The sequence below is a fragment of the Dioscorea cayenensis genome, chromosome 8 (genome assembly GCF_009730915.1).
Source record: "Dioscorea cayenensis subsp. rotundata cultivar TDr96_F1 chromosome 8, TDr96_F1_v2_PseudoChromosome.rev07_lg8_w22 25.fasta, whole genome shotgun sequence".
NCBI lineage: Eukaryota > Viridiplantae > Streptophyta > Magnoliopsida > Dioscoreales > Dioscoreaceae > Dioscorea > Dioscorea cayenensis.
In genome coordinates, this window is record NC_052478.1 from 12852548 (window position 1) to 12858073 (window position 5526).

Consider the following 5526-nt stretch of genomic DNA (forward strand, 5'->3'; position numbering starts at 1 on the left):
ATCATAAAAAGGAATAAAGTGGTACCCCATGAGAGACAAATAAAAGAACTTTAAATATTGGGACTCTTAGTACTAATTGTTCTTCAAATCTATAGCCGGTCAATACTGAGTTGGAAAAGATTGAATTGGAGACAAATAAAAGAGAGATGGAAAAGACAAGTGGACAAAGATGGAGTTGTTGCAATCAATGAGAAGTAATGCCCTGATAAGTGCTTGTGTATTAGTAATACAAAGTATTCTTTTCTTACGATGAGAATTACTTTTCTCAGATTTTATCGTTAATACATGTGTATTTGTGTTTTTTTGTGCATGTAGGGTTATGGAGACATGTATGGAAGAAAGAAGCCAAAGTAGATTGCGTTTGCACTTTGTTGATGGATCTTGGAGTGAACAAACGTGAAGACACAAGTTGTGCTCAAAGACATATGAGTGTGTGCCAACCTCCGTTGTGCTCAAGTGAATATACTAATTGGAGGGGCACAAAGGCAGTCACACTCATGTGTTTTGACTTGTGCAATGCTAGCAAGATTGTCATCAAATGTGTTTTTATTTGAAGATGCAACACGATCTACAGCATGGACGTGTGCCCATTTATGTTGCTCCGATGAAAAGTGTGGATTCGGGAGTATTTTGGTGGAGTACTGTAGCAAATCACTACAGTTATTTACTGTGGCAGTTACTGTTCACAGGCCGCTAAAAAACAACTTTCTGTAGATTCACATAGGCGTGTGGAAATTCCACATGCCCTTGTGGATGCCTGAAACTAGCCGTATTTAAGTCACGATTTCAGCCTGATTTAGGGATCATTCTTTCCATCCTTTGGCCTATCATTTCTCACCTTTGGAGGCGCCCGCGGCTAGGGTTTGGAGAGACTTTGGCTAGGCTTTTGGAGAGGTTAACTGCCTTCGACACTGCGTTTCCTTCAGAAGAGAGTTATTGGGGAAGTTTTCGTCGGCACCGATCCGGCGAGGTGTGCCCTCGGCTTGACGAAGGGATATTTGGAGAAGACGCATCCACTCCACTAGACCATTGACACAAATACCAGGGGGGTTTTATTCGTGGATTGCATATTTTTACTATTGACTTCATTATCGATTGTATTTTGCTCCATGGAGAGCTAAACCCTAGGATGATGTTGTTTCTTTGACCTCTTATTATGCTTTCATTAATTGATATTTTAATTGAGTTCCAATCTTGAATGCTTGTTGAGTTGATTTTCCCTTAGAATAACACTAGGGTTGAGAATCCATTTTGGTAATCCTTGTGGATGAGTGACAGACCATGAGGGTTAGACAATGCTAGATTGGAGAGGGTTGAGAGGATGAGTTGAGAGGTAGTGAAACGTCCCCTTTCCCCTCCGGTGTGATTTATCCTACCTCCACGTTCCAAGAGTTCTTTATGGTCATAATAGAGTGAAGTGCTAATAGACGAACTCCGTTGGGGCTTAGTTGTGCAAGCAACAGAGTAAAGCATTGAAGTTATCCTTAGTATCTGGGGCTTAATTGTGACTAGAGGTCTTTCTCCTGAACCAAAGGGTTAGATCTATTTTAGGGAATAGGGTTTATCACTTGGAATACCTAGAGCCTAAAGTAACCTAGCAAAGTGTGAGGTGTTGAGACTGAGAGATTTCTCCACCAAGGCATAGTGTAGGGTTAGTCAAGGTTGACATTAAGTTTTGGGACCGTGTGTTTAAGGATCTCCACGACTCATTATACATTAGTTAGGAAACATAATGATTCGTCTTTCACTTGAAACAATAGTCCTAGGGTGAGCAATGTCCGGGTGCCCCATTTATCGTCGATTGCCTCTCCTATCTTTTATTTGCTCCTCCTTCTTCTTTTCTTATTTCTATTTGCATTGATTCTTATTCACATCACTATTAATTCATTTTTTTGGTCTATTTAAATAGAAATCTTTGTGTTTCTAATCACTATTCCATGTGGATTCGACTACCCACTCACAGGGGAATTATTACTTTGACAAACCTGTGCACTTGCGGTACACACGCAAATGGGTGTGTCATGGCCCTGACTAATTCCCAAGTGCATTAGTGTACTGACTTACTCCCAATGATAGAAAATAGGGAGAAGAAAACCCCTGGCCAAAAGATCTTTGAAAAGCCCTATATCTGGACTTAAAAACAATTTTTCGGGCCAAGCACGGCCTAAGCATGGTCATGCTTAGGGCGTGTTTTTTTTTCAGGAATTTGCAGAAAATGACTAAGTGTCCAAGCATTGAAATGCACAGATAGAGCATGGTTGTGCTCAGCTCGTGCTCCCCAAAAGCACGCCTGTGAAAGGAAAAGAGAAAACATGCTTCAGCTGTTTGGGGAAATCATTGAAATCCAGAGAACTGCACGGGGAGAGAGCACAATTGTGCTTAGCTCATGCTACCCCTAGAACATTCCCGTGCTTGCATTGTAGCTCAGACCTCTTGGATCCAGCAATAAGCATGGCCAAAAAGCACGGTAGCGCCTAGGCCGCGCTTAGCTTGAACACATAGCAAATGATGTTCTTTTGAAATTTTTTACTTCAAAACTTCTTCAGTTGTTCTAAAGCCTATAATTATGTAAAAAAAATAATAGAATACCCAAAATAGCACTGAATTATACACAAATAATGCTAAAAGAAAAGAAAAACATGAGTTGGAGGTAAATAAAATATAATATGAAATGCACTCATCACCTCTTTTTCAATTTTTTGAACATATAGTTTGGACTCTTTATGTTCCATTATTTAGTAGGCCTTGCAAACAAATAGTGCATGATATTTCTTTCAGCCCCTCATGGTTCTTGCAAAACCCTACTCATCCTCTCCATTACGTAGGGTTGTATCATGTGTAGAAAGGGTTATATAAAAGAAATGGAACCTAAGAAGAGTGCAAAACTCTCATTAATCCTCAGTGCGTTGTGATTGCTATATAAAAAAATAACCCTTAAAGGAGTTCTAGTAGATGATCACTGACCATTTTTAAGGGATATATTTAGCAAATACCCTTCGGTTATTGCATAGAACTTAGCAAGCTCATTAAAGAAGTACCATCCTAGCTAGATGAGGTCATGAAAACATCTAACGAGGAGGACTAGATGGTTATCCTTGGGATGTTAAACACCGTATTCTTTCCACGAGGTGCCAGCCTCATCCTTGGCTTACTGTATTAATGCCTCATTGTCAAAGTTGGTATGTCATGGTTGAGGAGGGCATCAATTAGTGGTGAATTCTTCCACTTCCAAGAACATTATATGATGAAGGCATATGACCATAGTTGCGATGCTATCATGAGAGACCTTTGTATAATGATTATCTAAATTGGCTAGGGATTGCAATTATGAAGTTATTGATTGTGTACCTCCTATGGATTATCTAATTTTGTAATACCCAATGAATGGTGAGTACTTTCATAGATAAATAAGAAAATGAGAAAGGGAAATTTAGAAATTTTTTTCTAAGCAAGTGTTAGCTAATAGTCACAAGCATTTATATAGCATTGCAAATCCTTAAAACACAAAAAACATAAAAAAAGAAATAAATAAATACATAAATAAACTAAAAATAAAAGACTATAATAGGAAAAATCTTTAATAACCAGAATAGTAAAAAAATACAATACAAACAACTCATTAACTAGATATCCAACTCATCTCCATCAGCCTCCTCCACTTGGGAAAAACTTGACCTCAAGTTTGAATGAAGTGCAAGATACAAAAGAACTTCAAAATCGTGGAACATTGATAAACCTACAACATTTAATGATTTGGAAATCCCTATGCCCCATAGAAGATCAATCACATAAGCAATACCATTATTTTCTTGAGTACTACATACATGCTACACTTTTTAGGTTATCGCTTGCTATTAGTCCCAATTGGTAACCTTTCTTTATGGAGGAACACCATGAATTGATCCTTAACTTATAAAGTCTTATGCCTCCTATACTTGTCAGTTGCTTGCTTGTATATTTTATTTGCATTGTCTAATTTTGCTCAACTTCTTGTGTATTACCATAACTTGTCATGCCATATGCTTAGTTACAGTATGACAGACAGTTTATGAGATGTGTGTGTAATTAATTAAAGTTTAGTTTGTGAAAAGATGGGTCATCAAGTAATACCTGGCGGGTGAACACGAGGATCGTATTTATCAGGGAATGGCGAGAGGCTCCTATTACTTCCTTTTCGCTTAATCAATACCTAATGTTTATGTTGTTTCTTAATATTACTTCTAAAAATTTATTAAACAATACAATTGAGGATCATTATGTGCAATTGGAAGGAGTGGGTTAATATATGGAAGTTTTCCTAACTATTTCTTATGATATGCATTGAGTTTTGACAATCGTGTTCTAGCATTGGAATGGGGGAATTTAGAGGCCTACTGGTCCCAATCTCTTGGCAATCAGGTCTAAATCACTAGGAACTTAAGATGGAATCTGACAAGCTCCCCTTGCTTATATCCCGCAAGTGCACGGGTTTGTTGAAGTAATAATCCCGGGTGAGCGGGTATCGAATCCACAGGGAGTAGGGAATAAAAATACTTAATTCGATTCTTAGCTATGTAAAAGATCAATGAGAATGAGTGTGACAATGATTCAATTCTCAACAGTAAAAGCAACAAGTAAGAGAGCAAAAGTAAAGAAGGGGGTAAGGCAATCGATAAAGATGGGGTACCCGGATAATGCTCCGCCTAGGATAATTGTTTCAAGTGCAAGAACCCTCTATTATGCTTCCTAATCAATGCAATGGTGAGTCGTGGAAATCTTTAATTACATAGTCCTAAATCTAAGGTCAACTATGCCTAACTCTATACATGCCCCGGAGGAGAAATCGAACAATCTCAACACCTCGCACTTGCATAGAGTTGCAATGAGCTCTAGGGATTCCACATGATAAATCTCTTCCTTATTATAGACCTAACTCTTTGGTCCAGGTCGAAGGTCCCTAACCACAATTGAGCCCTAGATACTAAGATCACCTCAACGCTTCACTCCGTTGCTCCGTTGTATGCGCAACTAAGCCCCAGCGAAAGTTCATCTCTTAGACCATTCACTCTATTATGACTGCAACGAACTCGAGGAACGGAGGTAGAATCTATCACGCCGGAGGAGAAAGGGGACGCTCCTGTACCTCTTGACTCACCCCCTCAACCCTCTCCAACCTAGCTTCGTCTAACGCGCGTGGTGTGTCACTCACTCACAAGGTTACCAACAAGAACTCTCAACCCTAGTGTCACTCTAGGGGAAATGTTCATACAATCAAGCATTCAAGGTTGGAACTCAAAATAAACATCAATTTATTGAAAGCATAATAAAGAGGTTCAAAGAAACAAATACATCCTAGGGTTCACAATACCCGAGTACCCACTAGGGGTTTAGCTCTCCATGGAGCTAAGTACAATAAATGAAATAGAATTTAAAAGCAATGAATCCATAAAGAAACCCCCTCGATAGTCATGTTGATGGTCTTATGGAAAGTTCTCTACTCGTCGTCCAAGGATTCCCTCGTCCGGTATAGGATACGCCTCGACGGAA